General features: G+C 43.3%; 1 protein-coding gene across 1 annotated transcript in view; it reads right to left on the bottom strand.

Annotated features, from left to right (window-relative positions):
• Nucleotides 1–14,692, bottom strand: part of myo9ab (myosin IXAb) — a 236,284-nt gene extending 221,592 nt beyond the window's left edge. Inside the window, exon 1 of the mRNA XM_014123951.2 lies at nt 14,336–14,692. The gene's annotated coding sequence lies outside the window, so the exon portion shown is untranslated. The remainder of the gene's footprint in view (nt 1–14,335) is intronic.
• Between the last annotated feature and the right edge of the window lie 1,794 nt (nt 14,693–16,486).

The raw sequence follows: 16,486 nt of genomic DNA, 5'->3' as shown, positions 1-16,486 counted from the left end.
ACAAAAATTAATCAATGGAAATCCAATTTATCAACCCATGGAGGTCTGGATTTGGAGTCACACTCAAAATTAAAGTGGAAAACCACACTACAGGCTGATCCAACTTTGATGTAATGTCCTTAAAACAAGTCAAAATGAGGCTCAGTAGTGTGTGTGGCCTCCACGTGCCTGTATGACCTCCCTACAACGCCTGGGCATGCTCCTGATGAGGTGGTGGATGGTCTCCTGAGGGATCTCCTCCCAGACCTGGACTAAAGCATCCGCCAACTCCTGGACAGTCTGTGGTGCAACGTGGCGTTGGTGGATGGAGCGAGACATGATGTCCCAGATGTGCTCAATTGGATTCAGGTCTGGGGAACGGGCGGGCCAGTCCATAGCATCAATGCCTTCCTCTTGCAGGAACTGATGACACACTCCAGCCACATGAGGTCTAGCATTGTCTTGCATTAGGAGGAACCCAGGGCCAACCGCACCAGCATATGGTCTCACAAGGGGTCTGAGGATCTCATCTCGGTACCTAATGGCAGTCAGGCTACCTCTGGCGAGCACATGGAGGGCTGTGCGGCCCCCCAAAGAAATGCCACCCCACACCATGACTGACCCACCGCCAAACCTGTCATGCTGGAGGATGTTGCAGGCAGCAGAACGTTCTCCACGGCGTCTCCAGACTCTGTCACGTCTGTCACGTGCTCAGTGTGAACCTGCTTTCATCTGTGAAGAGCACAGGGCGCCAGTGGCGAATTTGCCAATCTTGGTGTTCTCTGGCAAATGCCAAACGTCCTGCACGGTGTTGGGCTGTAAGCACAACCCCCACCTGTGGACGTCGGCCCTCATACCACCCTCATGGAGTCTGTTTCTGACCGTTTGAGCAGACACATGCACATTTGTGGCCTGCTGGAGGTCACTTTGCAGGGCTCGGGCAGTGCTCCTCCTGCTCCTCCTTGCACAAAGGCGGAGGTAGCGGTCCTGCTGCTGGGTTGTTGCCCTCCTATGGCCTCCTCCACGTCTCCTGATGTACTGGCCTGTCTCCTGGTAGCGCCTCCATGCTCTGGACACTACGCTGACAGACACAGCAAACCTTCTTGCCACAACTCGCATTGATGTGCCATCCTGGATGAGCTGCACTACCTGAGCCACTTGTGTGGGTTGTAGACTCCGTCTCATGCTACCACTAGAGTGAAAGCACCGCCAGCATTCAAAAGTGACCAAAACATCAGCCAGGAAGCATAGGAACTGAGAAGTGGTCTGTGGTCACCACCTGCAGAACCACTCCTTTATTGGGGGTGTCATGCCTATTGCCTATAATTTCCACCTGTTGTCTATTCCATTTGCACAACAGCATGTGAAATTTATTGTCAGTGTTGCATCCTAAGTGGACAGTTTGATTTCACAGAAGTGTGATTGACTTGGAGTTACATTGTGTTGTTTAAGTGTTCCCTTTATTTTTTGGAGCTTATATATATATATATATATCCATTGATTCTTGAAGAGAAGGACTTATAAATGCCTCGTGAGCTTAGTTCAACTGTCACACTCCATGAGAACCCAACATATAAGCTTGTTTTTCTCCAATGTTGGTAAACATTGAAAATGTAAACAAACACTGTATAGCCTCATAACATGGTTAAAACAATAGTTTTGATATCATGGACGGTCAGTCCTTGCATCCACAGCGGTCTATTAATCTGAGAGTGGTTACATTTCTCCAGGCTCATCCCTCAGCTTTTTACCAAAACAGATGCGGGGCCTCCATTTTGTTATTGTTTCATCTGTGGATTTTCCTTTTAAACAGCTGCATATTATCAAGATATCAAAGTGTCACCAACATAAGGTAAGCAATAGGCCTATAGCAAATGCAGCATATGGCATTCGTTTTTCACATGTAAATAGCACTTTTCAGTAGTGCTCAAATCATGCCATTCCATGAGCGCAGCATTGATTTTTCAACTCAAATCAATGAGCCCAATCAGTCCTCCATGACAACACAATCATAAACAACAGAGTAGGGCTGGCTAATAAGTCCTTAGTTTTGGGGTTATACTCAGGTAAAACAATTTGGCTAATCTATATTTCCAAGTTCTATTCTTGAAGATTTTTTGGAATGACTGGAATTCTGATATCTTTACATTAAAAATCAAAGTCTATAATTTAATTGTATTATTATATGTAGTAGAAAGCGATGAATTAAAGAAGCCTACATAACCAACCCATAAAGTAAAATTTTACATCCATATATGGCCAGCTATGTAAAACTTGAACATTGGTTTATCCTGCAAAAGATGTCATTCAATTGGTAACATACATGTTTGTCGTCTTCTTCTAATGCCTCTTGAGGGGAAAGTAATCTAAAAGTAAAGGAATGTAATCAGATTACAATACAGAGTTTGGGCAATCCAAAATTGCCGATTACAATTTTGGACAGGTAACAAGTAACCAGCGGATTACATTTAGAAAGTAACTACACAACCCTGGTTACTACATGATTCCATGTGTGTTATTTCATCATTTCTATTCTACAATGTAGAAAATAGCAAAAATAAAGAAAAACCCTTGAATTGGGTTGTGTCCAAAAGTAGGTGTCCAAACTTTTGACTGATACTGTAAGTCTACTGATTTAAATCAAACTGTTGACAATAGAGTCGTCAACTGCTGCTTTCTGTGTAGCAAAGTCCATGTTTAATACTTGCTTCATTCTTCAATCAATCCTGTAATGCAGATAGCTGAGAAAATGCCTCTTCAAAAGAAGCTTGAAGCCCATGGAAGTCAGCATACTTTTACAGGATTCATTAAAGACCCAGTGTAGTCAAAATGACATTTTCCGTTGTTGTACAACAGCTAATAAAACTAACACTGTAAAAACATGAGTTGCTGGCTGAAATAGAATCTAGCATTAGAATGTACCAGAGCCCAGCAAAATATAGCTTCTTCTGCAAAAATGTCTTAAGAACCAGCCCGGCTAAATACTTTTTCTATTTGGCTGGCTACTCCAGGAAAACACTGAACAACCAGACATCACAGCCACGAGCCAATCATCTGCCCCGCCACTGTGCACACCGGCCAATAGGACAGCTCAGTCTGGAGCTGGTGTAGACAATGCAGCTTTCATCAGCTCTATAGATTACACTCCCTTACTGCACTATCTCCCCACATTATTCAAAATAGACCCTGAAACACAGTCGCTTTGAGTGGAGAGATACATGTATTCATTAAAATGTAAGCAGTCATATAGTTATATTCTATTGCCCATTTCATGACACCCTTTGTGAAAGGAAGAAAATAAGAATGTATGGGCTGAGCGTTTGAACATTATACACCTCTACTTCTTCATGCGGCACATTGGCATGAATTTACATATGACTATACATCTCTATGGTAACACTATAGACTAATTAGTGACCCGTTTTACCATTCAGACCCAGACTAAACATTGCAATAAAATTATTTTGTAGAGCTCCTAGCAACAGCTCCTTCCCAGTAGTGGACAAGGTTGATGTACCATGTAACTTCTGAAATGGACAGGAATCTGTGGGTGAATGAATGGGAGTGAATTGTGTGTTAAACAAACATGACACCGTGAAGGGCCTAAATAAATTTGTGAAGCGGTATTAAAAAGGGTGTCCAAGACAGCCGTGACTGTGTGTGTGGGGGGGGGGGGGGTGATGCCTGGGGCTCTGATCAGTGACGGAGCACAGTGAGTGGGTATTCCGCCTTTGAACATCCCTCAACATCAAATGATCTAGAGCCACAGACAGAGAGCTTCATGGGAGACACAGATGAGCTAGAGGGGTGTATGTGTGGAGGGGGTAAGTGTGTGTGTTTGTGTGTGCGGGGGGGACATACACTCGATAGTAAAAGAGAAACTACAGTACCACAAATCTTTAAAATTGCACTTATACGTTCCTCTTTGCATTGTGGAAGTAGGCCAAGTATGGTAGAATCATTCAAGATAAACTTAACTGTTGACTGACAGCTTACCATGTAAGTGAATGGCTTTTCCATCACAGTTTCCACATGAAATGGGAAGTGCTGTTTCTAAGATGGAATCTTTCAACTGGCCCTTTCAACAACGATACACATGACATGTCCTCTCTTAGCTACTGCGTGAGGAGGAATTATTATGTTCTACCCATAACCTACTATATTTATAGTCCAGTTTCCCAGATTAACCTCGACACTGCTCACACAAGTAGGACACCTGTAATAGGGAACAAAACAACTTTCACAGAACCTTGACTACACTTTCAGAGTCCCATCAGCTGAGTGTAGAGAGAGTGAGAGAGTGAGAGAGTGAGAGAGTGAGTGAGTGAGTGAGTGAGTGAGTGAGTGAGTGAGTGAGTGAGTGAGTGAGTGAGTGAGTGAGTGAGTGAGTGAGTGAGTGAGTGAGTGAGAGTGAGTGAGAGAAACAGTGTTACAGTTTGAGTCAGGGACAGAGAAATTGAGAGAAAGGTCACTTGAGCTGTATGTTTGTTTGTGTGTATGTGTTTTACTATCCTTATGAGGACCAGAAGTCCTCACAAGATAGTAAAACAATACATTCTGACAATATGGGCCATTTCAAGGAAAAATGCTATTTTAGGCTTACCATTAGGGTTAGGAGTTAGGTAAAGGAAAATCAGATTTTAAAATAGGAATCAACTGTTTGTTTTACAACCAAACGTGAGTGACACACACACACACACACACACACACACACACACACACACACACACACACACACACACACACACACACACACACACACACACACACACACACACACACACACACACACACACACACACACACACACACACACACACACACACACACCATTCCTAGTGCGCTAGGACAGCAGGGCTCCACATCAAGCTGTGGTGCCACACCCAGGCACTGGTCTGCATTGTGCCAGCTCGGTGACGCAGGCCTGGTGACTGACTGGCCACCGCCCTCCCACTGTCTGTCACGCTGTTCCTCCAATACACTGCTAAAGAGACTGGGTGAGAGGAGGGGGGTGTCGGTCTGTCGACACCACCCTTCTCTCGTTTGTCATTGGGCTACAGGGACAAACTGCCACCCCCTATGACTGTACCAGACCAGACTACCCACACTAGGTAGCCTAGCAGTTAGAGCATTAGGCCACAAACTGAAAGGTTGCTAGCCCGAACCATCCCCAAAGCAAAAAATAAAAAAATCAATGTTGATGTGGCCTTGAGCAAGGAACTTAACCTTAATTGCTCCAGGGTCACCATTGATAATGGAAGACCCTGGCTGTGACGCCAATCTCAGAAGGTGTCTCAGGAAGGGTTGGGATAAAAAAAATAAAAAGGAAATATGACAAATAAGCACCCACCAATTAATTATTGAATTAAAAACACTGACTGTAACACAGGCTGACCAACACTGGCCAGACAAGTAATGCAGAAAAACGACAGTACTTATTACAGACAGTGATTCAGCACTAATGGAAAATAAACAAGTATTAAAGAATGTTACCACCCTGTCAGTGGTAACAGGCTTGCCTTCAAAACCCAGGTTGCCTTCAAAACCCAAATGACATGGTGCCAACTTAAAAAAAGGGAAGATTGTGTTTGCCTTACAAAAGTGCTGCGCTAGACAAGAACTGTCAATCCCACCAACAACTCTACCCATCAGCTAGCTACGGAACGAGAGCAAAAATGCTAACATCAGCGTTCGCTGCTAAATTGACTGACTAAAGACCAAATAGACCCCCTACAATCAACTCCTCAGTGAATAAGCTGAACCTAAGTGTCACTCAATGAAAGGAAGCTATATTAGTTTACCACTAGCATCTCTAAGCAGTCTTTCCAATCACATTGAATGGCTAGGCTAACTTCTTGATGTTAGCATTACTTTAGCTTAGATAGCTCCCACTGCAGTTAATGGTAGACTGTGATTGTGTGTCACAATGGCCATTAAGCCCTATTGACTTTCTCCACATCCTCGGAGTCTCCTCCTGCCATTGTTCTTGTGTGTCATGGGGAGACTGCCGTCCAAACAAACGAGCTGGGATTTGGCTTCAAGCGACGCTAAGCCACCGACTCATGGCCTAAACAGAATCAAAGGAAGCTTCCTGAGTGGGTAAACATCAACAGGAGTTTATATGGCTGGATATACACCGAGTGTACAACACATTAGGAACGCCTGCTCTTTTCATTACATAGACTGACCAGGTGAATCCAGGTGAAAACTGCGATCCTGTTATTGATGTCACTTCCACTTCAAATCAGTGTAGATGAAGGGGGGGAGACAGATTAAATAAAAATGTTTAAGCCTTGAGACAATTGAGACATGGATTGTGTGTGTGCCATTCAGAGTGTGAATGGGCAAGACAAAAGATTGAAGTGCCTGAACGGGGTATAGTAGTAGGTGCCAGGCACACTGGTTTGTGTCAAGAACTGCAACGCTGCTGTTTTTTTTAATGCTCAGCAGTTTCCTGTGTGTATCAAAAATGGTCCACCACCTAATGGATAACCAGCCAACTTGACAACTGTGGGAAGCATTGGCGTCAACATGGGCCAGCATCCCTGTGGAACGCTTGACACCTTGTAGTCCATGCCCCGACGAACTGAGGCTGTTCTGAGGGCAAAAGGGGGGGGGGCGACTCAATATCAGGAAGATGTTCCTACTGTTTTGTACACACAATGTAGAACGCTGTATCTACAGACCTCCATGGCATAGCCATCTATAGTAGTACGCCTATACCAGGGCTTACCAGCCTGCCCCCTTTTTCAAATTGTTGATTTAAATTGTTTATTGAGTTATAGGCTATGAAAAACACAACCAGCTTGATTTTGTTTAATTTGTTGTTTTGAATCTCATTTCCTGCAACTCAACGTAGTTAAGACCCTTGACATCTTTCAGGTAGGCTACATAATGATAATAGTATGAGACAGTCTCTCTCCCTCTCTCCCCTCTCCTCCCCAGCTGCTGCCTGATGCCACAGACAGGAGCATACATTGCAAGACGGGCCTGGCACATGATAACATTGGCAGAGGGGACATTGTTGTTTAACAGTATGCCTACCCGCAGTAAAATAACAATTGGTTGATCTTCTTGCAACCATAATACTTAGGTTAAATTATGAATACAAGTAGATAAGATGCAGAGATTCAGTGAAGACAGACAAGAAAACAAGCGCCCCAATAAGAATCAGGCCATGTCGAAATCAAACGGAATGCTGATATTACACTAACAATCTGTGCCAGCGACACTGTCCTTTGAAGAGCGCTCTCACAAATGGAAAATCCTCTAATATCCTTGGACAGCAACGATGGGAAACAGTCAGATTTGTTTTCTTCTTCTTGAAATAATCCTTTATATTTTGCTTTGACTGCAACGTGGGCAAACTCTGACAAAATGAATTACAGAAAAATAAATAATGGTTTTGTACATTCAATAAATAGCTTGGGCGGACGCACGCTTGATTCAATTCCTTTATGTTTTTCTACCTGTAAGCAAAATGTCATACAGTTCTTGGAACAAATATGTTGGGCCAATTCAGAAAATGCCTACATGGTCAAAAGCACAGGCTATACGTGCATCGTGATGCGACAAAATCACTAGAACACAACTTCCGCCACCTCTGAGATATCTTGCCCTGTCGCTGGCTGAACGCGTCAATGACCCTTACCATAGTATGTTCTCACATCCCGTTGGCCATGTTAAGACAAAGACAGTTCTATTTGAGATCTCCCTCCATTGGGGTAGGCCTATAAATACACAGTATAAGATGCATTTAACTCCGGTGACAGAGTAGGCCTATAGTATGAGAGGAACTCATCCTGGTCTTGTTTTATGCACCAAGCCTTAAATGTTGCAACTGGAAAGACTGCATGAGCCAAATGAAAAAGCAAGGGCATCAAGATATAGTGCCAACTGGAAGGTAGTAAAGCGACCATAAATATATTCACATTCCCTGCTCAATGTTATAAATATGGTGTAAACTAGGAATGCATGGGTGTGACCAGGGATAAGTGAACAAATACATGTCCTAAGTCCGTGTTTCCCAACTCCAGTCATCAAGTACCCCCCAACAGTTTGGGAAACCCGGTCCTAGGTGACGCTTTCAAATCAAAAACAAACGGCAAAAAACATTTGTGAAGGACAAGCCTTTTTGCATCGATTGTCTGTGTGTTTCGATTGGAGGAGCTGGAACAGTGGCTCACTGTCACAGGTGATAGTCATTGAGCTAATTAACACATGGCATTTAAAACCAGGTGTGTTGAGGGAAAATGTCTGCCACTGAGGTAAGCCACTGCTGTTGTGGCAATGTGTACTAGGCATTTGTTTCAACATTTTTAAGTACACTGTCAAACTGACGTTTCAGTTATTTTCTCCAAGGCTTTTCATTTGCTCGCTTATGCAATCACCTGCGTAAAATGTTAAAGAAATACAGCAAACGCCAACATTTTGAATCATTCCCTGTCAGGCTAGCAGTGTCAGGTTGTCATTTTGCTTGTGAAACAATTGAATTTTTGCCATAAACGCTGAGCTGTAAATATAAAAACGCAACATGTGACGTGTTGGTCCCATGTTTCATAAGCTAAAATTAAAGATCCTAGAAATGTTCCATACACAGCATATTTTGCTCAAATTTTGTGCACAAATATGTTTATATCAATGGTAATGAGCATTTCTCCTTTGCCAAGATAATCCATCCACTTGACAGGTGTGGCATATGAAGAAGCTGATTAAACAACACGATCATTACACAGGTGCACCTTGTGCTGGAGACAGAAGGCCACAAAAAGGTGCAGTTTAGTCACAATCCAATGCAACAGAGGTCTCAAATTGAGGGAGTGTGCATTGACCACATTTAATCGACTGGTCGATTGGTTTGTCGATAGACTGTTGGTCGACCAAGATTTTTTTTAGTCGAGCAGTAGTAAATATATACAGTACCAGTCAAAAGTTGACACCTACTCATTCAAGGGTTTTTATTATTTTCTACATTGTAGAATAATAGTGAAGACATCAAAACTATGAAATAACACATGGAATCATGTAGTAACCAAAAAAAAGTGTTAAACAAATCACAATATACTTTATATTGAAGAATCTTCAAAATAGCCACCCTTTGCCTTGACAGCTTTGCACACTCTTGGCATTCTGTCAACCAGCTTCATGTGGTAGTCACCTGGAATGCATTTCAATTAACCTGTTAGGGCTAGGGGGCAGTATTGACACGGCCGGATAAAAAACGTACCCGATTTAATCTGGTTACTACTCCTGCCCAGTAACTAGAATATGCATATAATTATTGGCTTTGGATAGAAAACACCCTAAAGTTTCTAAAACTGTTTGAATTGTGTCTGTGAGTATAACAGAACTCAAATGGCAGGTCAAAACCTGAGAAGATTCTGTACAGGAAGTACCCTGTCTGACCATTTCTTGGCCTTCTTTGCCATCTCTATCCATTACAAAGGATCTCTGCTGTTACGTGACACTTCCTACGGCTGCCATAGGCTCTCAGAAGGCGGCAAAAAGCTGAATCGTGGCTTTGCAGGCTCTGGTTGAAAAAAAGTAGCGCGTTTGGGTAGTGGCTGGTTACAGTACTGTGAGACTCAGCCTCGTGTCCGCGTCGACCGAATGCTTTGTTTTCTTTCCTCTGTTTACCTAAACGGAGATTCCCGGTCGGAATATTATCGCTTTTTTACAAGAAAAATGGCATAAAAATGGTTTTTAAACAGCGGTTGACATGCTTCGAAGTACAGTAATGGAATATTTAGAATTTTTTTGTCACGAATTGCGCCATGCTCGTAACCCTGATTTACCATTTCGAATAGTGTCTGGAACACACGAACAAAACGCCGCTATTTGGATATAACGATGGATTATTTTGGACCAAACCAACATTTGTTATTGAAGTAGCAGTCCTGGGAGTGCATTCTGACGAAGACAACAAAGGTAATCAAACTTTTGTAATAGTAAATCTGACTTTGGTCAGGGCTAAACTTGGTCGGTGTCTAAATGGCTAGCCGTGATGGCTGGGCTATCTACTGAGAATATTGCAAAATGTGCTTTCACCGAAAAGCTATTTTAAAATCGGACACCTCGATTACACAAAGGAGTTCTGTATCTATAATTCTTAAAATAATTGTTATGTTTTTTGTGAACGTTTATCGTGAGTAATTTAGTAAATTAGTTACTAGTTCTGAACGTCACATGCTAATGTAAAAAGCTGTTTTTTGATATAAATATGAACTTGATTGAACAAAACATGCATGTATTGTATAACAATGTCCTAGGTGTGTCATCTGATGAAGATCATCAAAGGTTAGTGCTGCATTTAGCTGTCTTCTGGGTTTATGTGACATTATATGCTAGCTTGAAAAATGGGTGTCTGATTATTTCTGGCTGGGTACTCTGCTGACATAATCTAATGTTGTGCTTTCGTTGTAAAGCCTTTTTGAAATCGGACAGTGTGGTTAGATTAACGAGAGTCTTGTCTTTAAATGGCTGTAAAATAGTCATATGTTTGAGAAATTGAAGTAATAGCATTTCTAAGGTATTTGAAAATCGCGCCACGGGATTCAACTGGCTAGCCCAGAGAGGTTAAGTACTGCAGTGCATCTCCTCCTCATGGACTGCACCAGATTTGCCAGTCCTTGCTGTGAGATGTTACCCCACTCTTCCACCAAGGCACCTGCAAGTTCCCAGACATTTTTGGGGGGGAATGGCCCTAGCCCTCACCCTCCAATCCAACAGGTCGCAGACGTGCTCAATGGGATTTAGATCCAGGCTCTTCGCTGGCCATGGCAGAACTGACATTCCTGTCTTGCAGGAAATCACGCACAGAACGAGCAGTATGGCCGGTGGCATTGTCATGAGGGTCATGTCAGGATGAGCCTGCAGGAAGGGTACCACAAGAGGGAGGAGGATGTCTTCCCTGTAGCGCACAGCATTGAGATTGCCTGCAATGACAACAAGCTCAGTCCGATTATGCTGTGACAAACCGCCCCAGACCATGACAGACCCTCCACCTCGATCCCTCTCCAGAGTACAGGCCTCGGTGTAACGCTCATTGCTTTGACGATAAATGCGAATCCGACCACCACCCCTGGTGAGACAAAACCGCGACTCGTCAGTGAAGAGCACTTTTTGCCAGTCCTGTCTGGTCCAGCAACGGTGGGTTTGTGCCCATGGGCGACGTCGTTGCCAGTGATGTCTTGTGAAGACATGCCTTTCAACAGGCCTACAAGCCCTCAGTTCAGCTTCTCTCAGCCGATTGCGGACAGTCTGAGCACTGATGGAGGGATTGTGCGTTCCTGGTGTAACTCGGGCAGTTGTTGTTGCCATCCTGTACCTGTCCCGCAGGTGTGATGTTCGGATGTACCGATCCGGTGCACGTGTTGTTACATGTGGTCTGCCACTGCGAGGACAATCAGTTGTCCGTCCTGTCTCCCTGTAGCGCTGTGTTAGGCGTCTCACAGTACGGACATTGCAATTTATTGCCCTGGCCACATCTGCAGTCCTCATGCCTCCTTGCAGCATGCCTAAGACACGTTTACGCAGATGAGCAGGGACCCTGGGCATCTGTATTTTGGTGTTTTTCAGAGTCATTAGAAAGGCCTCTTTAGTGTCCTAAGTTTTTATGTCTGTGACCTTAATTGCCTATCTTCTGTAAGCTGTTAGTCTCTTAATGATGTTCCACAGGTGCATGTTCATTAATTGTTTATGGTTCACTGAACAAGCATGGGAAACAGTGTTTAAACCCTTTACAATGAAGATCTGTGAAGTTATTTGGATTTTTATGAATTACCTTTGAAAGACAGTGTCCTGGATTTTTCTGCTGAATAAAAAAAAAAACGATGGACACCTGTTTGATTCATGCATGTCTCGGTGGACTAATCCATTGGAGGCCGCAGGATGGCACACCAGTATCACCAGTGGTACATTTACCACTAATTCCTCTAATATTATTATTAGTATTTTACCGTTCTTATTGTCGGAGTGGACACGTTGTTTGCGGACCGCACAACCTAGGCTACACTTGTGAGGAACAAGTTTTGGTTTATTTCATTCTATTTACGAGTTGTCAATGTATTCTTTGTATTTTATTTGTACAACTCCGGTCAATGCTGAGTAAGGACTCGCACCTGATTATGCATAGAAGTTGGCCTAGGCTACCTGGCCTGCATCCAAATGTAGGCCTATTAAAAAATGTGCCCATTTTTGGATCTGATAGTATTTCTGATTGTCTTAACGCACCACCACTGTGGAGCTTCTCAAAGTCATTGAGGAAGACAATAGTTCCTCAACGTAGCCCATTTGAAAAATCTTTCCAGCTCTTTCGATAACCACTTGGTGTGAAAGGGGGACAAAATGTAATGCTCAGATCTGGTGGAAACATCATAAAATAGGCCTACCTGATTACTTTTTAGCCCTTGCTCAAATAGCCTACAGCTGTCTCTGTCCGGAGATCAATGGCGCTGGAAACTGAGGGCGCAGAATATTTTATACAATTTTGTAAATGTAAGCTTCGGGCCAGACTAAGTTGATACAATGTTTCAAGTTCCTTGCAGACAGGCCATGCGTAGCCAATGTGATTTATAGGATATTTATTATCAGGATATTTTCTACCTGCAGGCTTCAATGTTTTTATTTGTTGGCTTTATGTAGGCTATTTTTACATAGTTTCTAATGGCAATAGAAGTCACTTTTGGAATTTTTAGATGGGAAGAGTATTATAAATGAAACTGTTACACGAAAATGTGCATATGACAATCATAACTGGCATGCAGATCAGTATAAATGTTAAGATAAATTGGCACTCCAAATGGAAAAGGATGCCGACCCTTGGTGTAGCCTATTACCGACAACTTCAGGAACTTAAATGGCAGAATTTGCCAAGGCCAGCAGCTGCTGGAGGAGGGGGGGGAAATCGGGAACAGATTTTTTTATTCTGGTTAGGCGATCTTGATCTCTGGCACCCTCGAGTCATTGGTGTGCCTTAATTATTTAATCACAGTGTGGTAAAAGCATCAGACAAGCTCAGTAGCCTACATCTGGTTGATTTTATTAACACATAGGGTGTGTCTATTTAGGGGAAAATATGTGTTAAAAAATGTTGACTAATAGGTCGAAAGAACAGACTACTCTCGACCAACCATGATCATTTTTTAGTCGGGGACAGTCCTAGTGTAGATACAGTTGCATGTAACCTTTGTTGAGATGTCACCTCTCCATGCCATAACAACTTTAGCCTGTCTTCCCTGCTGAGAATGACATCACTGTGGTATTTCATGAGGATTGACCAAGGCCCATAGCGACTCGTGACATGGGCTTTGAGAGGACTGTTGCTCAATGTCGCCAATTAAGAGTTGTTGGGGAATGTGGGTCTCTATGCCCATGTCTTCCCTCACTATGAGACATTGACACAGTGTAGAGCGGAATACAAGCTAGGACTAAGGTACCATATTCCCTATTGAGGTTCTGCAGTCACCTATTGCGCTCTTTGCTGAATAGCTTGATGGTTTTCCCCTTTAAGGCTCCTTGGGGGTTCAGGTTAATATCAAAAAATGTTAAACTAACCCATGTGCTTTGTAGAGTATGGCAATGCTTCCTTACAATAAAATGGCATGATGCTATAATATAGTTACTATAGATAATGAATACATTGTTGCTCTGGAAAGTGCCGTTTCCCCCTCATCAAAACGCTTATGATGCCCATCCTGCAAGCATCTCCATACACCAAACCCAACCACACTGAATAAGCCCTGTTGAGCTACATGTGTAACAATACAAGTCAAAGAGTAATTACACCCCCACCCCCCACGACATGGAAGGCAACTAGTCAGATACAAAGTAACTAAACCAAATGCGTCACGTTCACTGTTGCTTGTCCATTGAGAATGTGACACTGTATTATTATAACGTTACACGTTTGATAGGTGGGGTCAACAAATCTAACCGACCTAGTACCTAACAGTTTTGGGGAAAATGTGTTACGTTTCTGTTTTAAAACCGCAATCATGACATAATCAAAGGCAAAGGGGTGAAAATGATGATTTTCCGAGCCTGTTTGGGTGACTGAGCTAGTGGTTTTCGACCACACAAAGCAAACCTAAAGATAACCTGAATGTTGTCACGTTATTTTCTCGACGTAATAACGTTACTACCCTACCAAGCGTCTGTGTGTTGGAATTGAACGGCCACGATAGATATGCCATTCAACGCTATGCAGCGAGACAGCAGCTTGGAAGAGCGATTTGACATTCGACTTGATGCCAATAGCTTTGCACAGGGACAGTTAGGTAGATTTGGTGCTTGCCATAGACGATATAATCTATGCCCTCGTATGTAAAGTGTGAGTAACGTTATCAAACGGGTTTACCTCCACTGTTGCTCGAATCCACTCCTGTAGTCCAGCTCCCGATACCTTTTCTAATGAGGAAGGCGTGCGCTCCGTCTGCTTACAAATACACTACCGCACTCAAACCCATACTAATTCCCTTTCCACGAATGACAATGTGACTGCTTTCCAAACGGCACCCCCTGGTTAGCTTCTTCAATATAAATCTTACTCAGTACAGGTGTCAACTAGTAGAGAATCCAAATTTCCCTTCTTTTTTTTTCTCCAGAATATTGCGTATTTGAGAGCTCTGTGTCACCAGCCACCAGCTTGGTCTTTTTCGTGTTAATAGGTGTAAACTTCTGAGCGCGCGACCTCTATTTTATCATTTCATTGTATCGTATTATGGGAGGTAGCCTACAGTTTGGTGGGAGGGAGTTGTGCTGGTAATGGGCGTCAACAAGGGAGGGGTCTCCAGAGTAATACAACCTGAAGATAGGCTACTGTATCATATCCATTCTGAAAATTAAGAGTAAGCTTTCTGCTTTTGCTGTAGCCTATAGTATCCCAGGCATGCGATACGACTAGATATACACTCAGTGGCCAGTTTATTAGGTACACTCATCTAGTACCAGGTCAGACTCCCCTTTGCCTCCAGAACAGCCTGAATTCTTAGGGGCATGGAAACGTTGCTCAGTTGGTATCAAGGGACCTAATGTGTGCCAGGGAAACATTTCCCACACCATTACACCACCAGCCTGTATCGTTGACACCAGGCAGGATGGGGCCTTGGACTCATGCTGCTTACGCCAAATCTTGACTCTGCCATCAGCTAACGCAACATGATGATGACGCCGGAGGGTAGGGCTGCCGTCATATCGGCTCTCAAACAAGCATATGATTTTGTTTGTTTTTTCGTGTTGTTCGTAACTTGTTTTGTACATTTTGTTGCTGCTACCATCTCTTATGACCGAAAAGAGCTTCTGAACATCAGAACTGGGATTATTCACCTCAAATTGGACGAGGGGTTCTTCTTCAATGAGTCAGACGCGAGGGATATACTGTAGACACCTGACCAGGCCCCTATTCCAGTGATTTGCTGGAGAAGGAAACAGCGATTTTGAGGCAAAAGATCAGGGTGCCTTGCGAGGATCAGGCGACAAGTGGCTAATCTGCTTTTACCTTCCGTTCTGCTAGCTAACGTTCAATCGCTGGAAAATAAATGGGGTGAACTGAAAGCACGTATATCCTACCAATGGGACATTAAAAACTGTAATATCTTATGTTTCACAGAGTCATGGCTGAACGACGACATTAAGAACATACAGCTGGTGGGTTATACACTCTATCGGCAAGACAGAACAGCAGCCTCTGGTAAGACACGGGTGGGGGCCTATGCATTTATGTAAACAACAGCTGGTGCACGATATCTAAGGAAGTCTCCAAGTTTTGCTCGCCTGTGGTAGAGTATCTCATGATAAGCTGTAGACCACACTATCTACCAAGAGAGTTTCTATCTGTATTTTTCGTAGCTGTCTACATATCAGTGAGGTTGGCACTAAAACCACACTCAATGAGCTGGATTCCGCCATAAGCAAACAGGAAAACGCTCATCCAGAGGCGGTGCTCCTAGTGGCCGGTAACTTTAATGCAGGGAAACTTAAATTCGTTTTTCCGAATTTCTATCAGCATGTTAAATGTGCAACCAGAGGGGAAGAAAATTCTAGACCACCTTCACTCCACACACAGATACACGTACAAAGCTCTCCCTTGCCCTCCATTTGGCAAATCTGACCATAACTCTATTCTCCTGATTCCTACTTACAAGCTAAAATTTAAGCAGGAAGCACCAGTGACTCGGTCTATAAAAAAAGTGGTCAGATGAAGCAGATGCTAAACTACAGGACTGTTTTGCTAGCACAGACTGGAATATGTTCCGGGATTCTTCCAATGGCATTGAGGAGTACACCACATCAGTCACTGGCTTTATCAATAAGTACATCGATGACGTTGTTCCCACAGTGACTGTACATAAATTCCCGAACCAGATGCCATGGATTACAAGCAACATTTGCACTGAGCTAAAGGATAGAGCTGACGCTGTTAAGGAGCGGGACTCTAACCCAGAAGCTTATAAGAAATCCCGCTATGCCCTGCGACGAACCATCAAACAGGCAAAGCATCAATACAGGA

This window comes from Salmo salar, chromosome ssa10 (genome assembly GCF_905237065.1).
Source record: "Salmo salar chromosome ssa10, Ssal_v3.1, whole genome shotgun sequence".
Classification (NCBI taxonomy): domain Eukaryota; kingdom Metazoa; phylum Chordata; class Actinopteri; order Salmoniformes; family Salmonidae; genus Salmo; species Salmo salar.
Note: the sequence above shows the minus strand (reverse complement) of the source record. Positions and strands in the feature narration are given on the sequence as shown.